Here is an 8,956-nt window from a genome sequence, read left to right as displayed (position 1 = left end):
CGATGGAGTGTGAACCCTATCCTTGCCCAATCCCCCGGGAACGGCTACAGAGGGAAATAGCCTGGGGTGGCTTCTGATGAGGCAGAATTTGTTTTATCCCTGTGCAAACTTTAGTGAAGGTTGAAGCCCACCTGTGGCCTGGAAGTAAAAGGAAGAGTAAAGAGAGAAAGAAGAAATTGGGGGAGGGATTTTGGTGTTCTGTGGATCTCTTCTACTTCCGCAGTCTACCTGCCTCTGGCTCCAGCTCAGGGCATCATGGTGGAATGAAGACTGACCTGGTCCAGCCCTTCCTGGCCGTCTTCCCCAGTCCTGTGTGGGGCAAGTCTGGGCACCATTTCCTCTGCAGAGAGGGAGAACCTAGGGTGAATGCAGACTCTGGTTAGTAATCTTGTGTCCCCGTGCTATGCCTCAGTGGATCTGCCCTTAGACACACATCAGGGAGCCCAGAGGACACAGGGTGATGGACTCCTTTGCCTGCCCTACCTATAACTCCTCAGCTTAGGCCGGAGCCTCAGCGTTGATGTGTACCAAGTGCTGTGCCAGGCAGCAAGAAGACCCTGCCTTCTGGAGCTTTAGTTACAGTCAGAGAGAGTCGGGGGGGGGGGGGGCGCTCAGGGCTAGTTCAGGATCAGGATTGCTGTCATGGACCATTGAGATCGAGGTTGCTCTGTGCGTAAAGCCTATGCTGTTCAGACATGAAGATCTGAGTTCAAATCCCCAGCAGTACGTGAATGCAGCCACCTGTAATCCTCAGCACTCGGTGGGGGTGGGGGGGAGCAGAGACAGGATTCACAGCAAAAGCTAGACTAGCCTGTATTGGTGAGCTTTAGGCTCAGTGAGAGATTGCCTTAATATAGATGGTGGTGAGCAAGCAAAGAGAACACTTACTGTAAACCTCTGGCCTCCACGTGTCCACATGCACACAAGTGTAAACGTGTATGCACAGCACACACACATCCCCCATTTCCCAAAAGGTAAGTGTTGCTGCCAGTGGGCTCATATGGAGGACTTGGGCTTGGGAGGTTGTGGGAGAGCAGACTGGCAGGCTCTAGGATATCCTATACAGGGGCTGTCAGGAGATTAGCTAGGCATCCACTCACAGAGTGCTCTCTAGATCATGGGAACTTGGGTTTAATCAGGAGCATGCTACCTTGTTTGTGTTTTCTCCGGCTCTCTGGCTCTTGAGAGTTTCCTGTGAGGGTGAAGGCACCTCATCCCGGCTGTACTACTCAGGCTACCTGTGTCTTAGAGGTTCCGAGTATTCCTGGGAGTCCCAGGTATTCCTGCACGGCTCCTGCCTCTTGCTGGAGTGAGGGACAGGTATCTTGAGTGGATTTAGAGAAGAGCCAGGCTGGAGTAGAGCACTGAGGTCTTGAGCCGGGCTGTGGTACGGAGTAGGACAAGCAGAGATGGGCAGTGTCACAGGCTGGCAGCTGCACAGCTCCTTATGTTCCCCAGTGGCAGGGCCCAGAGTTCAGGTCAGAAGAAAACCCCAGAAAGTCTCTTGGGGAGCAGCAGAGGTTGTCCGCTCTCTCTCTGAAAACTGAAAGTTCAGACTGCTGCAGCCCTCCTGCTGAAGATCCCCGAGTTCTCCTACCTCTCCTCAGTAATTTGGTTGGTGTGCTGGAACCTCTGTGAACTTAAAAGGCTTTAAAGTTAGTGACCTGCATGGGCATCACACTCAAGTTGCTCACTTCGTGGAATAGTCCCTGTCACCACTGGGAGGGAAGCCACTTTGGAAGTTGAGTAAAATACACAAAACCTTCCCAAGCCAGGCATAGTGTTTCTCACCTGTGAGCCCGTCAGTGGGGAGGCAGAAGGAGGAAGCTCGTGAGTTCAAAGCCAGTCTGAGACTCTTAAAAAAAAAATTAGCCAAACCAAGTTAACACTGAATCAAAACTGGAGTAGTGGTCTCTGCATAAAATCTAAGCAAGCTGAGGCAGGAGAATAAGAGTTCAAGGCCGCCTTGGATGACAGTGAAACACTCATCTCCAAAGTCCAAACCAAAAAATCAGAACTAAAAACTAAAAGAAACCCCTCAGCTAGCATGTCCTGCCCATTCCCGTGCTGCAGGTCAGCCAGCGCCACCTGGTGTCAATTTACAGCCGGGGTTTAGCTTGTGGCTTTGTTCACAGCCCAGGAGGTGGGGGTTGGGGTGGACTAGACACCATGACCCTATGTGAGCATAGACACTGCTGAGAGCGGGGGCCCCATCCTGGGGATCTCCTGTGGTGGTCTTTACCCACCCTCCTGTTTGCTGATAGCTGGGGAGGTGTGGGGCTCCCTTGCAGCTAGCCCTTCCCTGTGCAGCCAGCCCTGCCTGCTTAGAGTTGGCATCCCTTTCCCACAATGTCACCCATCCTTGTACACTGCATGTTGCATGTTTTAGAACAGGGTGGCACCTCAGTCTGGGTAAAGCCAGGGAATAGCCTCTGACCCTAGCAGTTGAGTGCCCCCATGACCTCAAAGCCTCATCTCAGAGTGGTCCTTGTTATCTCCTGGCAGACGATGTCCCAATTAGGCCTGGCTGACCCTTGGAATGCTCACCTCCCTCCTCCCTCTCTGAGCTGCCCAGCCCTGTACCTCCCTGCAGAGGGCATCCCTTCCTGCACTGGACTGGCTACTCTACACTCCCGACCCTGCTTGCCTCCTATCACTGTCACCTTCTAGTGTCCCCTTGCCTCTGTGGACAGGGCTGCCCTGGGAGCAGGGGTGTGCCGCCTAACCAGCAGCTGATGAATGAATGTTGTCATGCCTCAGAGCCCCGAATCTTCTGTATACTGCTGCTGCTGAGCCGGTAGAGGCTGAACATCCCAACTCAGGCACAGGCTGGGCGCCTGGCTCCTCCTCCTGCTCCTAACTCTCGGCTCCTGTTTCACAGTGACCAAAGCCCTGCCATTCCTCTAGGTGGAGCCCGTGAATCACTCCAGGAGATTGTGCCTGGTGCCTCTCCTCCGAAGTCCTCCTCACCCAGAGCTCAGTGCCATGGAGCCACTGGGTCCTTCCTAGGACATTCCACTTGCCTCTCGTCCTTCCCCTCCATGTCATTTGCTGAGCACCTGCTATGGTAAAGCTGAGTGCTGCAGACAGTCTTGGCCATTCCACTCTCCTTTAGATCTTTGCTCATTTCTAATCCCCTTCTCCCTCCCTCTAGGGGCTCTTTGCTCTGCTTACCAGAAGCCAGCCAGACACTAGTCAGGCAGATGAAAGGATCCACAGGGGAGAGCAGAGCAGGTACCTTGGAGGTTCAGAGCTAGCAACCTCAGCAAAGATGGGGGGTACTGCTGGTTATAAGCAACAGGCAGGAGCAGGGCCTGGACACAGGAAGGGTGGCCCAGTGGGGAATGAGGCCATGCTGTTTCCTTACCGGAGTCCCCCAGCCCTGCCACCATTCCTGAGACCACAAGGAGACCTTTCCTTCTTTGGCCAGGGTTCCCAATGTGCACCCCACCCCCCAGCCTCTTGTGACTTTGTTTGACACAGTTGCCTGGAGAGGGCAGCTGAGCATAAGGACTGTAACTCTGTAGCCCAGTGGGGATGGGGCCAGCAGGAGCCAGCCAGTCCCAGAAACACCTGCCACACAGTGTGACCATAGTCATGGTCTCCAAGGCATGCTGGGCTCCTGCCAGCTCCTCACACCAGAGGACAATCTGGCTCACGCTTGAATCCCAGTGTGCTGTTGGCTCCGAGTGTGAGCTGAGGGGCCCTAAAACCTGCCTCAGAAGGGAGCCTCCTGTCACCGCAGGAGGGAGCTTGTGTTCTATTAAAAATGGTTTTTGAGAAACCAGAAAATGCTGAAGTGTCTCCAAAAACTGAAAGGCTACCAGGAAATAATCTTATCTTTTAAAAAATGATTATTTGTGTATGTATATGTGCTTGTGTGTGCATGTATGTACATGTTCACATGCATGTGAGGCAAGAGGTGCCTGTTGGGCATCTTTCTCAGTTGGTCTCTGCTTTGTTTTTTTGGGGGGATAGGTCTCTCCTGGAGCCTGGAGCTCACCAATTCAGCTGGGCTGTGAGCCCCAGGAGTCAACTCTCTCCGCCTCTGCACCTGGTATTTTTTATGTGGGTTCTGGGTCCTCAAGCTTGTGCAGCACACACTCTAGCGACTGAGCCGTTTCCCTAGCCCTCAGCGTCATATTTTTTGGAAGCCACCGTCGTGATGTGTGGTGTTGGGTACCAGCTGAGAGGAAGCTGGAAATACCTCCTGGCAGGTCATCTCCATGGAGGCACAGACTCCCTTGTTTCCATGTGTGTGTGAGACCTTGGGAGTCTCTGGGGAATGGCCACAGTCATTTGCCTCTTGTTTCTCCCTCACAGTCCACTACAGTGTCCAAAGAGGGCGGAAACTCTTCTGGGGACCCGCTGGCTGTGTCTCGCTTACTTCCCTCTGCCAGGGACTCAGTCCAACTGTATGGAGCATGAGGGCGTTGAGCTCACCTTTGGTGGACACTTGACTCCCTGTAACATAACTGGGATATGGTGAGCTCCTTCTTGCAAAGCTTTAGGAGGTCAGGGCCCAATCCCCTTTACTTCCCTTGGTGTTAAGAAGAATGCTTGGTGTTAGCAAGAGTGGGGTTGTGAGGTGACTCAGGGGTTAAGGGCACTTGCTGCTCTTACAGAGGACCCCAGTTCAGTTCCCAGGTGGCTCATAACTGCCTGTCACTCCAGCTCCAGGGGATCTGAGCCACACCCATCCTTTCTTTTTAACTGCTGCATCCCCCACCCCCACCTTAAAAACCGTCTTAAGGATGAGCCTTGGCTTGCTGACACCCCCCTCACCCCACCCCCCCCATTTTACCTGAGGTGTTAGGAATGTCCTGAAGTGAGGCTGACAGGCTGTGGTGACCATCTCTATCCTGGATTCCTACCACACCTGGGGCTGTTGCAGATGGAGAAAAGGCTGGAGGCTGTTTTAGCCTGAGCTTGGGCGAGTGCAGGACCCTGATTTCACCCTGAGACAAGATATGGCTACAGGTTTCTGTCTATTGAGGGGAACATGCCGGCACTTAGAGCCGTGAATTTGGTAAAGGGAGAATTCCCCGTGTGCTGTTTTCTGTTTCTTAACTGTACTCCCATTTCCTTCCCAAAGTGGGTGTTTTCAGCCCCTGAGTGGGCCACAAGCAGAGCGGATGCCTTGCTCATCAGGCTCCCAACACTGCTTACTGTAGCATTCCCTTCTGATCAGGTAATCAATAGGTGCTTGTTACCTAAGTAAAGGCAAATTAAACGCTAAACAACACTAATTACAAGCGGTTGCAAGATCCGGGCGCTTAGCAAAAAAGAACTGCTGGTGATTGCTGGGGTTAGCTTGCTGCCCAGGTGGCTGAGTCTTGAAATTGCTCTTCTCCGACTGCAGCTCAGTTCCGGAGGGGGCATCCTCCTAAGACGACTACTGCAGCACGATGCTGAAATTCAAAATCCCAGCGCGTTCCATTGTGGGTTTTGATTCCTGTTTCTATGAAAGGAGATATCCAGCAACTTTTAAAGGGGATGAGGGGCTCGATGGTATCCCAGCAGGTGGGGGAGGACAGGATGGATAAGGGGCTACACCAAGCTGCACAGTCTCTCTTCATAGTGAATCCTAAAACGCTCTAGAAAATGCACACACACACACATACACACACACCCTTTACAGGCTATTTATTGTCAGTTATTGGTGGTGACAGTGTTTAAAATGTGCGATTTAGTTTCTGGCTGAGAGAATGAAAATGAGCAGGCCTATCATCTGTCAAGGTAAATATCCAGGGGCGGGGATGGGGGGGGGAGGACGTGGAAGAGGGGGGGACTATTTTTAGTCAAGAAAAATAACTGCAGCAGGAGCTGCTTACACCTCATTTATTTTAATTTCCAATTATTTTAGATTTATTTATTTTATGTGTATGGGTGTTTTGCCTGCATGCACGTATAGATGTGCAGCATGTACATGCTCCGTGCCCCCAGAAGCCAGAGAGGGCATCGGATTCCGTGGAAACTGTAGTTAGGGATCCTTGTGAGCTTACCGTGTGAGTGCTGGGAGCCGCACCCAGATCCTCTAGATGAGCAGCCAGGACTCTTAACAGTTGAGCCAGCTCTCCAACACCCCTTATTCAGTTATTTATTTTTTGTAATTTCTTTGCTCTTAAGCACAGCTGAGTAGAGTCTTGTCTCCATTTGGGAGCACACCGACGGGACAGTGTTCAGACTTCCTGGTGATGCTCTCAGCCTGAGCGTCCATGTGGTGGCGTCACTCCTTCAGCCTTCAGCATTAGTAGCCTTGCTGGAGAGCAGCCCAGCTCCTGGGGCTCTGTCACCCCCTCCGCTTGTCTTCAGTGCAAAGGTGTAGCCTCTACCGCCCTCTCCCTGGACTGACGACAGAGTGACGGCTGGTCGCTCTCGTCCCATCTCTTAGGCGAGCACGATGGAGAAGAAGGTTGCGATGAGTGCCCCAACCTCCAGCCCTGCCTGAGGATTGTGGCTACGTGGCAGTCTTTTTTCTAGATTCCCAAGGGAATGAGCAATCTGTTGGCCCACCTCACTGTAAGAATATTTTCCCTCCAACCTCCCCAGCCCCCCCTTTTCTGTGGCAGTGCTAAGGGTGGGACCCAGGCTACACACATACTAGGCAAGCACTGGGCTCCACCGTACCTTTTCTGATTCCTCATGATTCTTTTTCAAGGGTGTCACCAGAGGGCTCGGGAAGCAGATACGTGTGGTGGATAGAGAAGTGTGGGCAGTAAGTTTCCTGGGAGGTCATTCCCTCAAGGTCCTGATGTCAATGATGCTGGGTGGGGGGGATATGGAAGGATGCACACCCCACAGTCCAGGTCCCACCCTGTTGAAAACAGCTCTTTGTAGGGTACCCCTCGCCCACGCCAGCTCTGAGAGAACCAGCAGGGCGGGGAAAGTCTTCCCAGGAGATGACAGTCATCAAACTGTTGCTCCAAGCCACTGTCTCAATACAGAACTTGGTCTGTTTGGACAGAGATCAAACCCACACTAATAGGTGCTATGGTTTCATTGGGTTATAAACAAGTGAGCTGAATTTAGCTTCTTGTGAAAATTAGTTAACTCTTCACACAAAAGTGAGAAGTTGCCAGAGCAGGAAAATACTTCAGAGTAAAGATAGGAGTGAAAAATAACAAAAAATATAAGAGCGGGGTGGGGGTGGGGGTGGGGGGTGGGGGTGGGGGTGGGGGTGGGGGTGGGAACTGAAGCTAGGACCAAGTGCTGTGTACCGCATGCCCCCCTCATATGTACAAACCCATAGATAGAGTTTAGTTAGAACATTGTCTTAGGGTTTCTATTGCTGCAATGAAACACCGTGACCAAAAGCAACTTGGGGAGGAAAGGGTTTACTTGGCTTATTACACTGCCGCATCACAGTCCATCATTGAAGGAAGTCAGGACAGGAACTCAAACAGCAGATCCTGGAGGTAGGAGCTGATGCAGAGGACATGGAGGATGCTGCTTACTGGCTTGCTTTCCATGGCTTGTTCAGTCGACTTTTCTTACAGAACCCAAGACCATCAGCCTAGGGGTGGCACCACCCACGATGCGCTGGGTCCTCCCCCATCAATCACTAATTAAAAAAATGCCCTACAGTAGGCTTGTCTATACCCAATTTTATGGAGGCATTTTCTCAATTTAGGCTCCCTCTTCTCTGATGACTCCAGCTTGTGCCAAGTCAACCTAAAACTAGGCACAAAAATTAAGCCAAGCCTTGTGGCACCAGCCTATAATCCCAGATATTTGGGAGGCCAGAAAGGGGCATAGCAGGTTTAAGATCTTCCTAGGCTACAAGGCCAGCCTGGGAAATTTGGTGAGACACTCAGAGTATGTATTGATGGCCGTGGGTGGAACTCAGTGGTAGAGAGCTTACATGTGGGAAGCTTTGGGTTCAACCCTCAGGATCATGGGAAAGAAATCAACCACATCTTGGATGTGTTGTCCCAGGAGATGACAGTCATCAAACTGTTGCTCCAAGCCACTGTCTCAATACAGAACTTGGTCTGTTTGGACAGAGATCAAACCCACACTAATAGGTGCTATGGTTTCATTGGGTTATAAACAAGTGAGAATTGGTATATTTTTGTTGTTTGTTTATTTATTTGTAATAAAGCAGGACCATGCTCTTTTTATTACTGTGGCTCTGTAGTATATCTCGACATTAGGTATGGTGAGAACTTTCGGAAATCTGTTTATTAACAGGCGTCTGGATTCTCTGGTCTTTGTTCTTGTCTCCATGAGTGCCTCACTTAGGTGAGAATAACTGAAAACTCCAGTAATGTCTTAGCTCGCTGAGGAAAACCGTTTCGACCGCGGGTCCTCTGAAAGGGCTCTAGAGCTTCCTAGAGTACACTTAAGAGAACTGCTACAGATGTAACCAAAGGCCTCTGGGAAGACTGGCCTGTGGGGCCCAGGGCATCAGCACAGGAATTAGACTCTCTGAAAAGAAGACCTCGTTTGAGAGAAGAGAGGGTGAACATATGCCATGTGTGCTGGGGACTTATGGGTTCTACTTCTCGATGAGATGAGGCCTGGTCATTCAGTTAGAGAAATGAATGTGGGCAGCCTGGCCAGAGTGGGTAGGAGAGTTAGCTTACTTCTTAAATAGGTCAGGAGGGTAGGGACTACATCTGGTCCATTTGTACAGCACATGGCACAGTACCCATTAACTCACCTGCTAGCATAGATGTGCGTAGGGCATCTTACCCATGCAGCTCTGTCTTCCTTTCCAAATAAGAGGGGCAGGAAGGCTATAACTGTGGACTGTGGACTCAGCTATATGGATTCTCATTCTGGGTCTGGCTTGATCAGTTGTGAATCCTTGGACAAAATAGTGTGTGTGTGTGTGTGTGTGTGTGTGTGTGTGTGTGTGTGTGTTTACAGGACCTGTCTTAGAATGCTATGAAGAAGACTGAACTACATACAAAGTACTCACATGGATGTCTGAGGAAGGGAACTCCACAGA

The sequence above is a fragment of the Peromyscus californicus genome, unplaced genomic scaffold (genome assembly GCF_007827085.1).
Source record: "Peromyscus californicus insignis strain IS unplaced genomic scaffold, ASM782708v3 Scaffold_20__1_contigs__length_68692818, whole genome shotgun sequence".
Classification (NCBI taxonomy): domain Eukaryota; kingdom Metazoa; phylum Chordata; class Mammalia; order Rodentia; family Cricetidae; genus Peromyscus; species Peromyscus californicus.
The sequence above is the reverse complement of the archived record's forward strand: the minus strand, read 5'-3'. Positions refer to the sequence as shown.